The sequence below is a fragment of the Bombina bombina genome, chromosome 6 (genome assembly GCF_027579735.1).
Source record: "Bombina bombina isolate aBomBom1 chromosome 6, aBomBom1.pri, whole genome shotgun sequence".
NCBI lineage: Eukaryota > Metazoa > Chordata > Amphibia > Anura > Bombinatoridae > Bombina > Bombina bombina.
Window position 1 is genome coordinate 583,453,835 of NC_069504.1, and position 12,816 is coordinate 583,466,650.

Genomic DNA, 12,816 nt, shown 5'->3' on the forward strand with positions numbered 1-12,816 from the left:
GAAGCGACCTTGACATGGTACCTGGGCTTGTCCCATTTGGCCAAATGCGGAAACTGACTCTTCCAGTTTCTTTTAAACTTAGCTGAGAGCTTGTGAGCGAGTGCTAGACTTTATTTTTGTGTGTATTGTAATGTCTGTTTAGTAATTTTCCCTAGGGACTTGCTCCTAGGCTGGTCTGGTCCAAGACTGCATGTGAATCTAGAAATAGTGCAGCTTTTTGAGAGTTCTATAGCACCATAGCTGAGCAGTGTTTCAGGGTCATGTGATGTGCCCCCGGTCCGGTCTGGGAGTACTGTTCCACTTTCCTTATATAGATATATGAATATCTATTAAGAAATACAAAGAACATATTCTGCTATGTTCAGAACATTGAAGTGCAAAATATTTACAGTAAATACATAGTTAAAACTTTTATTAAAAATGAATATTGCATAAATATGCTTTAACATGTTTTATCTACTTAGAGAAATATGAAACCCATTTTTTTTTCTTTCTTGATTCAGACAGAGCATGCAATTTTAAGCAACTTTCTAATGTACTCCTATTATTAATTTTTCTTCGTTCTCTTGGTATCTTTATTTGAAAAGCAGGAATGTAAGCTTAGGAGCCGGCACATTTTTGGTTCAGCAATACCCAGGTGCTAGCTGGTGTGATGTGATGGCTGTATTATTTAAATACAATCACATTTGATATTATACTTATAAAACACAGACGGCTAGATTATGAGTTTTGCGTTACGGCTTTAACGCTGAAAATATGGCCATTTCAGTGTAAAAACATGTCAGTATATGGCCGGGTTATAATACAATATATTTAATAACTATTCTTTAAACAAACCCCCAATAAAATGCATATACAAAACAATAAAATTAATGTAAATTCCTAATTTTTTTATATTAGTTAAAATTTATAGACACATTGAATTATATTTATAGAAAACCAGATATGAATCAAACTATACAAGTTTAAACTGTTATAATATTATTTACAAAGCATATCAGATATAACTATATCTATATATATAGAGATATATATAGAATTAACCTTATTCAGAATTGAATTGCATTAAAATACCACAATGAAATATCACAGTATGGGTCACTAATTTCCAGACAAATGTACTTAAGCTATTTAGCCCACAAATAATTCTATACAACCCTTATTAAAATACCAGAAGTTATATATATTCTTACTGTAAACAGTCAGTTTATATGCCAATTTATCTAAGCTGAAATAAATTCTTAATTATCTACAATTAAAAGAAATTCTAATATATATATATATATATATATATATATATATATATATATATATATATATATATATATATATATATATATATTTATCAATCGCGTATACTTCACCAAAATAACCAAATCGATAATTCAGCTTCTAGAACTTCTTGTTTCACCTCATATGAAATAAGGGTATTTGCAATATGGATAATTAAAAGGTAGCCCGATTTTGCTTCAAAGTGACTGTGTCCCAATTCAGCAAGTTATCAGTCCAGAGTTCAGCAAAATGTTAGCCAGCCTCTTTTCTCCTCTTGCATTCAGCTTATATTATCTTAATCATTGGTGAAATGATATGATAGGCCCTTCGGAGGCTTGTCTGTGATTCGCTCCTGGATCTGAATAGCTCATAGATTATTTTGAGAGACGTCTCCCTGACTGGCTCTGCATGTGTTCTAATAGACAATTTATTTGGCTGTCATATCAGTTCCAATACCCTAGGGGGCAGCATACAACCAACAGATACAGTCTCTCCATCAATTACTGCTAATCCAAATATCTCCCTATATAGTGATTATTTAACATACTATAACTTATTGCATTAATCACTTACAATTTTAATTATAGATGGGATAATATAATGTCATTTTTCTGATTACTCCAATACTAAATACAAGCATGTTTCTAGCGATCATACCAATAATACATACCTTGAGATCAGCAAACATATGTCATTTTCATATAATTATATCTACATTGGATTACTATCCCATACAGATTAATATTTCATATCTGTATATCTCTCTTTGAGAGTACAAAATACACAGGATATTATTTAAAATGACCAATGATATATGTACTTATTAGATGCCTGAAAGATTTAAAGAAATAGGTTATTAAAATTGGATATTTTAAAATTGACTGTATCGCTATTTATTTAATTCTAGTAAACACTTATCTAATATGTTACTGTTATACAAATAGACAATCTCATATCCATTATTTTGTACCTATTATTTGATAGTCTGAGGCACATATTAAATATTCTGCTGTCAAAAGTACACAAGTTAAGGTATTTTAAAATCTTAAATCTTGGCTTCTATGTTTTCAAGGGACACATGGCTGGGCAGGATGCATATGGAGCTCAACAGGGGATCATTTAACATGTAGTTGGTAACAGCTACAATTCCTTGAAAATGTTTGTAGATTCAACCATTCCTACAGACGGACCGTCTATTCCCCACAGGGGGCCTGTGAGTTCATTACTCATCTTAGGCAGGAAGCCAATATATGGGCATACACCTCTGAGGGTTCCAAAATGCTAATATTTACTTTGAAGTTATTCACTTGTCTTATCTTATACAAAGCTCTAAACCTTTTGTTCTTTCTTAAAATAACTATGACAACAATTCTTTTGATGAATGAGAGAGGGGCTGGTTTACTGCTGTAACCAGTTTAATGTATAATGAATTATTTGGTGTACACAAATATATATATATATATATATATTTATTAACTAATATAATGTATATATATATATATATATATATATATACTGTATATATATATATATATATATATATATATATATTATATAATAACATTCACAGAGCTTCTGACATAATTCCCCCTTCCAATTTTAAATAGATTTAGGACACATGTATTTGAATTGGCTTAAAGTCAATGGTACTTGGTGAGTGTATTGACAGTATACATCATAGACAGTCTTCTATGAAGAGAGTCCGTTATTTTTGAGCCCTTATGCTCATTTGCTAGGCATCTTTAAACTACAATATTTCTTTAGTGCATTTGGGGATATGGCATTTCATTCTCCCTCTATGACTTGTAGTTGGGACCTAGGATGGTACGCTCAAAACTGATTAATATGGACCCATTTATCCATAAAAGTATAATTTTTAGGTATCCTAATTTTATAGGCAACTGGAGAAATGCTGTCATTAACAACAAAAGGACCCTTCCATGATGGAAGAAATTTCTTCTCCTTAACCTGATCTCTTCCAAAGTTATAAAGATAAACTTTATTATTTATTTAATATTCCTTTTTGGACGTTTTGAGATCATAATAGGTTTTAGTGGCAGTTGCAGCTCTCTCTAAGTTCCTTTGAGCAAATGTAAAGGCATATTGCAGGAGCTTTCTTAGGTTCTCCACATATATATGCGTATTGGCAGCGTTTATCTAGTTCTGGTCTGATGTACGGTACAGTAGATGCTGAGGTTCTTCTTCTACCAGTCATTAGTTCAAAAGGTGACATCTTAGTAGCACTACTTCAAGTTGCTCTTAATGCCATTAGGACTTGAGGTATTTTACATACCAGTCTTTACCCGTTTCACTCACAAACCTTTTGAGGATTTTCACAATGGACTGGTTGTAACGCTCTACACCACCACTTGAGGCAGCTCTATATGCAATATGGAGCTTTCTTTTGACCCCTAGTATTTTCCACATCTTGGTCATCACTTCGCTAGTGAAGTGGGTTCCCCGATCGGATTTGATTCTCTGGGGTAAACCAAATCTGGAAAACACATGGTTGATGAGCAATGCTGCGCATGTTTCAGCACTATTGTTAGGTTAACTGATGCACTCTACCCATTTAGTGAATAGGCATGTTACTGTCAACATGTATTTGTTACCTCTTGATTACCTTATTACTGGACCAATAAAATCAATTTGTATATCTGACCATGGCATTACCATCCCCCTTTTCTGCAATGGCACTCTATGCGTTGGTGCAGTGGGTTGGAACTGTGGACAGATTGAACAACCTTGACAGTAAGTTTGAACATCTTTCAACATGTATGGCCAAAAGGCGTAATCACACAATATTTCATATGTGAGTTTGGCACCACGATGGCCAGATGTGGGAGCATCATGGGCATGTTGAAGCATGAGACCTTTGAACTTGGTGGGTACCACCCATTGCTGGATGCCAGTTTTGGAGGTTCTAATTAACAAACCATCCTGTAACTTGAATTGTGATATGGACTTCATTAAGATTCTAAGATCTTCTTTGCCAATAAAATCATCTTTCAAGATGGAGTTGCTTTCAGGATCTTCTATGTGTTTATAAAAGATGCCTACAATGGGGTCTTCTTTTTAAATAGTGATCAGGTCCTCACTAGGAGAATCCTGACTCCATTGTACCAGGTTAGGCTCACTCTGCTGTTTAGCCTAGTTTCTAGTAATGGCTTCTACCTGAATTGCACCCATTAAGTGGTCGATATTAAGGAGTTCTCCAGTTATGGCTCCTTGTTTGGCTAATGAATCCGCAAGATGGTTTTTAGAACAGGAGTTAGTTCTGCAACTTGATTGGATCTTGGTCCAATGTTGAAACCTACAGAAATATTTGGGAATCCGCTTGCCCAAGTTATACCAATGCCAGCGACTAATCTGCACTCATTATCAATAGTGGCATGGTAATAACAACCATCAACATATACCCAAGGAAATGTTGGACAATGGTCCTCATTGTATATCTTATACAGGGAAAGCAATTGTTCCTCCAGGAAATCATCCTTCTGATAATTCTTCCCCAGGATCCTTAGCAGTACAGTCGTGGAGCTCAGCGAGCCCCTGTGCGACTGGATTATTTTTATTCTGCTTGTAGCGAATTTCTAAAGGCCAGCCATGTAAGGAAAGAGTCCACGCTGTTATGCGGCTATTAGACAAGTTCCCCTCTCTTATTCTCTTACTTTGCAGATATAGCAAAGGCTGGTGGGCCATTTCTACAATAATTTTCTCGCCCTGTATATAGCAGCTGAAATTTTGCAGAGCCCAAACAGTAGATAAGATGGCTTTTTCTCAATCGCTAAATTTTATTTCTATTGGGGATAGAGTTTTGCTCGCATAAGCAATGACTTTGCTTAAATTATCATGCTTTTGGTATAAAACAGCACTCATGCGTATATCTGTGTAACCTGTCTCTAAGAAGAATGGTTTACCACCTTCAGGGTATGCTAAGCAAGGTGCTTGAGTGAGTTTTCTCTTTAGCTCTCTGATGGCTGTCTCTTGAGTCTCACTCACTCCAGTGCCATTTCACATCCTTCTTCAGAAGAAGTAGTAGTGGTTTAGCTAATTCTGCATAATTATCAATAAATTTGCAAGAATAATTTGTCATAGCCAGGAATGATCTCAATTCCTTTAAGTTACTTGGGTATTTGGCATTTATTATAGCTTCCACCTTTTTCTTCTGAGGATTTAACCCTTCAGAAGTAAGAATGTGCCAAGAAGTTTACACAAGTGCGGCACCATTGAGCTTTTTGTAGGGATAATTTGACACCTGCCCTTTTAAGTTGGCTGATGATGTGTTTAAAGGGACACTGAACCCGAATGTTTTCTTTTGTGATTCAGATAGAGCATGACATTTTAAGCAACTTTATCATTTACTATTATCAAATTTTCTTCATTCTCTTGGAATCTTTTGGATTAAATTATACCGTTTTAACAAGACTCTTGGATTTGTTCGTATTTTTTGTTTTACTATTGCCGTTTTCCGAGAGTCTTACCAAGGAGCAAATGCTAGGATCAAGCATCCAATAGGAGACGGTGGGTGTGTGCCATTAAGCCATTCATGTAGCCGGGATGACTAGTGACGTCAGTGCTCTTACCCTGTGTGCACACAAACCGGAACTTCAGTGAAGAGTTAGAGACAAGCGGTGCTAGGTGGAACCAAAGTTTCTCCAGAGCGAGGAGAGGGAGCCCAAGATCACTGGTGTCGTCCAAGTCCTGTTCAATACGGCTATTTGTGAGTACAAGGAACTTTGTAGGTTTTTGATTGAAAATCAAACTGTCTTTTACACTGCAATAGAGTGGTCTCATTTCTGACAGGAGTCTTGAACTGACTGATTCATCACATTATATGATAATGTTGACAGCTGCAAATTGTACCTTTATGTATACTCCAATCGCTTCACACAGGGAACTGCACTAGAGGACCAAGCAGGGGTGAATTGATTAACTCTGATTAAGATATATACTTTTTATGGTCCATTTAAAGCACACAACCACATACCACTGCGCTATGACCCTAGCAGAATATCCCCTTATTTAATGTTGTTACCAGTGGGGATTACACAAGACTCATTTACTGGCTTCTATTTTTCTTTTTTACATTGACTATTTTACTAGACACATATCGGCTGTGTCTTAGTCGCCAGTATCTAAGCAATTGTTATTTGAATATTTGTAACAATCTTGGCTCCTAATCAACATGGAGGAACAGACACCAATTTAATATTCCCTTACTCCAGTGACTGAGAGGGATTGTCTACAACAGGACATTGATAAAGTATTTTCTACAGACAGAACAATCATGACACTCAATACCTTATTTATGGAAATTGAGACTAACTTAATTAAGGAACATAAGATTCAATGGGATATTTGGACTCTAGAATGTTACTTTTCTCAACAAATGATACCAAGGGGCATGAGAATACAAAAGTTTCCCTCTTTTGAGATTAACGATAAATCATTCATAGATGAATGGTTATAAGGCTCATTTACTTAAATTGCTTAGAATAGATATTACTGACATACAGAATGAACTTAATAAAAGGTGTCAGGATAGCATTTTCAGTAGCTTTTCTGAACAGCTTCAGAAGGTAGTGGCTGACACTAAACAACAGATTATGGAACACAAACATTCTAAATTTATTAGGGACAATAGCGATTACCAGGTAAACACAGTATACATATGGAATAAACAACAGAGATTCATAGCTAGGAAACAGTAAAATAGACAATGCAATAACAGCCGCAATAGGAGGAATAGACGTTGGAGAAATAGTAAACAGGTCACGTTTAGTGATAGTGAGGCTGACTCAGGGGAAGGTCCTCATATGAGTGAAGGGGACTCTACTCAATACACACATGCAACAAATCCTCCCAGTATTCTAAAACAACCGAATACTATACAAGAACAGTTATGTAGACTAAATGCTAACACTACACACAATAGCCACTACAACAGGCCAGGCGCCTATGATGAACATTTGCATCCACCAGCACCTCCAGCAGTTAAACCCAATCAACAAATGAGACAGGTTCACTATGATTATGCGGAGCAAGCTGTTATTCGTAAAACATACTAGAGTGGCCAGACATATCAATTTAATAAACCTTTTTTGGATACACAGATGCCAATGGGTGCTATGGGAGTTAACAATAGATCAGTACAGAACACACAGGCCATTGAACAGGTTTTTCCCCTCCCCTCACAAGGCCCGGGCAGGGGAATGGGGGCAACCAGAGCAGCAGAACCACGGTATCCACAGAGAACAAACAGGTCCCAACAGAGACATTGACTTTCCAAGTGATTAATCTGTCTGATACCCCTTTAACAAATATGCAAATAAGGGTTCTGAGCTATGGACTAGGTTTTTCTCCCACAAGTGATTTTAACTTGTTTGGGACTATCATTGATCTTAACAGATTAATAAGAAATCTTACATTACGTAAACATTTCCATGACTCAGAACAAATCAGCCCTGATATAAGTCTAGAGATAGCACCTGAGGAATAATTGTTATCCTTCTCAGAACAATGTGTTGTAATTAATCTGAATAGTCTCCTAAATAAGGGTTTCACATCTCCCAGAGAAGTGGTAGATAAAACAACTAGATTCAAGAACAAGTCAAGTTTTTACCCCATACATTCACAGGGGAGTGTGTTGGAGACATTCTATAGAAGAGTGGAAACAGATCTTATTAATCTTAAGACACATAATACACATTCAAATACTAAACTATCCCCCAAAGAAAGGGCAGCCCTAAAATCCCTTCAGACAAATAAGACCCTGGTGGTGAAGGCCGCCGATAAGGGAGGGTCAGTAGTAGTGTTAAACAGGGCAGACTATGTAAAGGAGGCCAATAGGCAACTACTTGACAGTGAAAGTTACACCAAACTTGACCATAATCCAATCTGGTTCTTTCAGAAAGACCTTAAAGATCTCCATGACGATGGCTTGGAGAGTGGATACCTGGATAGAGAAACATTAGATTATCTCTTGGTTGAATATAATGTTACCCCTATCTTTCACCACCTTCCAAAGGTACACAAATCTTTGGAGGGGGTGAAAGGTAGACCCATAGTGAGTGGTATTGGGTCCTTTACTGAGAATGTCTTCCAATGGCTGGATGCTGTGTTACAACCATTTGTGCTACAGCTACCCAGCCACCTCAAAGATACCACACATGTTTTAAAAGTGTTGAAATCAGTGGTCTGGAGCCCGGACTACGTATGGGTCACCATATATGTGACATCATTATATTCAAACATCCCACATACCAATGGAATTCAGGCACTGAGGTTTTTTCTGAGGGAGCAATCTACCATGTCTGTGGCTTTCCAAGAGTACATACTAAGGGTGACTCTTTTTTTGTTAACCCACAATTATTTTGAATTTGAAGGGGATTTCTTTTTGCAGAGACGTGGGACAGCTATGGGTGCCAAGTTTGCACCATCCTATGCCAACCTATATTTAGGTTGGTGGGAGCTGTCCCACGTCTATGCTCAGGCCAATCCGTTCATCAATGATATAGTCTTTTACAAGCGCTTCATAGATGACCTCTTACTGGTGTGGAAAGGGGGCACTAATCAAGTTTTGAATTTTGTAAATTGGATAAATGACAATGATCTCAATCTATCATTTACTTATGATATCCAACCTCTTGAAATTAACTTCCTGGATATCACAATGAGAGGCATGCAGGATGGCAGCATTGTCACAAACAGCTATAGAAAGCCAATCTCAGGCAACACTTTGTTGCATGGCAAAAGTAGCCATCCTTGTCATGTTCCTTATGCGATCGCCAAGGGCCAACAAATTCGTCTAAAAAGAAATTGTTCTGATGCAGCACTTTATGAGAGTCAGTCTAAGGAATTAGTTGTACGTCTTAAACAAAGGGGCTATAGGAACTCAGACATAAACAAGGCATTAAATGAAGTGAAACACATTGACAGGAACACATTACTATCTGAAAGCAAGAATAAAACAACTATTCAACATAAAGGAGTAAATTTTGTGACCAACTACAGCACACAGTATAAACAGGTTTGCGGTATAGTACGTAAATATTTCAGCATGCTGAAAGCTGATGATAAATTGGTCAATACAATTGATAATGGCCTTAGATGTTCCTACAGGAGGGCGTGTACATTGGGTAATATTCTATCCCCCTCTAAACTAAGATCTGAAACTAGGGACACAAGTTCCTGGTTAACACATAAGGGTATGTTCAAATGTGGGCATAACAAGTGTAAACCCTGTGATTATGTTGAAATAACATCTACTTTCTCATCAACAGTTAACCATACCACCCATGACATAGAGAGGTGTTTAAATTGCTCTTCTAACAACGTGGTCTATATGATACAGTGCATACAGTGCCAGGTACAATACATAGGCCTCACCACCAGGGACATTAGATCACATATAAGGGAACATTTTAGCTCTATTAATGTGGGCAAAGCCACCACCCCTATTGTCCAACATTTTGTGGTTAAACACAATAAGAGCTTGTCAACATTCAGGTGGAAGGCAATAGAACAGGTGGTCACCCCAAAGCGAGGTGGAGACAAAGAAAAACTTTTGTATAAAAGAGAAATGTTCTGGATCTTCCATTTGGAAGCCAGACATCCAGACGGCCTAAATTCCCAGTACGACCTGATTAACTACTGGGAATAGGTATAGTAACACAAAGTATAGTTCACCATTTATCCCAGTACTTATTTAATGCTAAACACTTTATCTCCTAACTTAATTATATTATATTTTTATAGAATGGGGAGCAGTCTATTTATCTTCCCTTTGTAAAAGAGGTTGTTTTGAGAGCAGTATACAGATGCTCCCTGTACCTCTTTAAGTTTGGCCATAATTGACAGCGATCCACCGTTCATATGTCATTATATCATCTTATTGATTTATATCAATTACCACCATATGTTTTATAACCTCTATATTAGGTATATAAGGTATCGAGTAAACATGTTTTTTGTCACAATGTAGATAACTTTCAAGCGATACAGTGTTGATATTATTACAGTCTTTGGAATTTATAGTTCTACATGTACCTGGTAGACTAAAAGTAAATATTCACATACTGTTTGATCCAGTATAGGGTTAATAACGCCCATTAAGTTTTCCACCAATCACAGTTTAAGAAGTTCCTTTAAAATCTCACAGCCGTGTGTGTTCAGCATGAGCTATAACTAAGGCTACGGCCGAAACGCGTAAGCTTTATTACTAGGCGTTTTTTCAATGCAACTTTGGATCAAATTATACCGTTTTAACAAGACTCTTGGATTTGTTCGTATTTTTTGGTTTACTATTGCCATTTTCAGAGAGTCTTACCAAGGAGCAAATGCTAGGATCAAGCATCCAATAGGAGACGGTGGGTGTGTGCCATTAAGCCATTCACGTATCTTGCAGGGATGACTAGTGACGTCAGTGCTCTTACCCTGTGTGCACACAAGCCGGAACTTCAGTGAAGAGTTAGAGACGAGCGGTGCTAGGCGGAACCGAAGTTTCTCCAGAGCGAGGAGAGGGAGCCCAGGATCACTGGTGTCGTCCAAGTCCTGTTCAATACAGCTATTTGTGAGTACAAGGAACTTTGTAGGCTTTTGATTGAAAATCAAACTGTCTTTTACACTGCAATAGAGCGGTCTCATTTCTGACAGGAGTCTTGAACTGACTGATTCATCAAATTATATGATAATGTTGACAGCTGCAAATTGTACCTTTATGTATACTCCAATCGCTTCACACAGGGAACTGCACTAGAGGACCAAGCAGGGGTGAATCGTTCAACTCTGATTAAGATATATACTCTTTATGGTCCATTTAAAGCACACACCCACATACCACAGCGCTACTAGCAGAATATCCACTTATTTAACTTTGTTACCAGTGGGGATTACACAAGACTCATTTACTGGCTTCTATTTTTCTTTTTTACATTGATAATTTGACACCTGCCCTTTTAAGTTGGCTGAGGACGTGTTTAAAAGGACACTGAACCCAAATGTTTTCTTTTGCGATTCAGATAGAGCATGAAATTTTAAGGACCTTTACAATTTACTCCTATTATCAAATTTTCTTCATTCTCTTGGTATCTTTATTTGAAATGCAAGAATGTAAGTTTAGATGCCGGACCATTTTTGGTGAACAACCTGGGTTGTTTTTTTCTGATTGGTGGATACATTCATCCACTAATAAAAAAGCTTAGATGCCTTATTTTTCAAATAATGATAGCAAGAGAACAAAGAAAATGTAATAATAGGAGTAAATTAGAAAGTTGCTTAAAATTGCATGCTCTATCTGAATCACAAAAGAAAAAAATGTGGGTTCAGTGTCCCTTTAAGCTCTGTGATGTGTTTTTCAAAGTCTGTGCTTTTGATTAAAACATCATCAACATAAGATAAGGTCCCCCTTTCCAGTGCATCAGGCATAGCCTTATGCATTAATACAGCAAATTCATGTCCTGAGTATCCAAATGGGAATCTCTGGAATGCATACTGGACCTTTTGGAACGAGAATGCCAGCTTATACTGGTCCTCCTCATGTACCTTTAAGGTCCAATATCCCTGTGCACAATCAATGGCAGGGAATATTTTGAATCCCTGCATCTGTGCTAGGCACTGGTCAATATATGGCACAGGCCAGCCAGACATGTACACTTGTTTGTTTAGCTGTCTTAAGTCAGCACACAAACGCCATTGTCCATTGGGCTTAAGAACACCTAGAATAGGATTGTTATAAGAGCTGTGCACCTGTCGGATAATACCCCTTTTTTCCAGGTTCCTTTTGATTTCTGCAAGAGAATCATATGAGGCTAAAGGAAGTCTGTATTGTTTAAAAAAGACAGGTGGTGCATTGGGATCTGTTTGGATTCTTGTAATGTACAAGTCTATAGTCCCACAGTCATAAGAATATCTAGCAAAAATATCCTTGTACTCCATCAGGAGTTCTCGTAGCTGTCCGCGTTCATCATCACTGGAACAGCCATTAGCTAAAGATATTTGCTCTTCGACTATTTGCTGAAATCCTGGAAATATTTCAGGCTGTCCTATTTCATAGGCTTCTTCCAACCTAGAGGTGAGGTCCCCTTGATTATAATTTATATTGCCCCCATGACTCTGGGTATTGGGGTATACTTGTTCTTTGATCGGCTGATCAAATACTAGGGAGGCTTCTTCAATTTTACAGATGCCTTCCTCTGAGCTGAAGGGATAAATAGACTGAATTGTAAATAGTCCCTCTGGCATAGATGCAAAAGATTGTTCTATTATTTGTTCTTCAGTTAAATATCCTTCAGGTATTAGCCCAATTATATTATTCTGGAATCCAAAAGTGTAATAACTTGATTCCAGCGCATATCCTACGGTAGTTCCCTTGGATAAGGTTATATCCTGTGGGGTCATGTTATGCATAATAACATGTATTGGAATAGTTCCAATATTTACCATAGGAGTATGGGTCATTGTTATACCCAGATTTTGTATTCTATGGGAGAGGTAAATTAGTGTTTCAGAAGTTTTTCATTTCTGACCTCTTTTTACCTGTAA